This window comes from Otolemur garnettii, unplaced genomic scaffold (genome assembly GCF_000181295.1).
Source record: "Otolemur garnettii isolate 467f Iridium unplaced genomic scaffold, OtoGar3 scaffold00012, whole genome shotgun sequence".
Taxonomy (NCBI): Eukaryota; Metazoa; Chordata; class Mammalia; order Primates; family Galagidae; genus Otolemur; species Otolemur garnettii.
This window is the reverse complement of record NW_003852407.1, coordinates 27,341,847-27,342,784: the sequence shown is the minus strand read 5'-3', so window position 1 is coordinate 27,342,784 and position 938 is coordinate 27,341,847.

The following is a 938-nucleotide window of genomic DNA, read 5'->3' as shown; positions in this document are numbered from 1 at the left end:
GCTCCTTTAACTATCTGTGAAGAAAGACCAGTAAAATAAATTACAATCGCATGATGCAATGGTACATTCCAAAACTATTAAGAAATGAGTACAATTGTGATGGATGTGTTACTTAGCTCAATGTAAACATCTCATATTGTATATCGAAGCAGTACCCTGAACCCCATAAATGCATCAATGTACAAAGTTATGATTTAATAAAAATAATTAATTAAAAAATAAATTAAAAAAACAATCCATTGTTGACCAATTTTTTTTCTTTTTTCCCTTTAGCAGGCCCCAAAAGGATTCGAACCTACCAGCCCCGAAGCATGTGCACGGCGTCCTAACCACTGAGCTATGCATGCCTCTGATATTTTGTAATAAACAATATAATTGGACTATGAGAAAAATGACCATATAGTTGGATGTCATGGCGATATTAAATCGTTAGAAAAGTTTATAAATACTCTCAATTTTTGTGCTTTTCTCATCACAGCAACAGTTTTTGGACTGGCAGTAGTGATAGACTGCCCTACTACTACCAGCACTACTATTTTGAGTAGTGCTTATTTTAAAAAGGCAAGGCCACTTTGAAACCATCTCAACAGCTAAAAAATCAACTTTTGTTCCTTTTTCTTTCAAGTTTTTATTCTTTTTGCTAAGCCCAGTGCTTGATGAAATGGTTAAAGAAATTTCTTGATTCAAGGCAAACGACACTTTTCCCAATTTAGACAAAAGGGAAAAATACTTCTTTCAAGAACCAACCTGTAAAAGGTAAGTGAAGAATGAAAAGAGAAAGTATAAAATAGTAACTCATATCTAAGGGGAAGAAATGGAGCCAAGGCTATGCTTGAAAGGAAGATTCGCAAATGGTCAGAATCCACTTTCAGAGAAAACCTAAGGCTCTTCTACTCACAAAAAGAATATGTGACTTATAGATTTGCATAGATTGAATC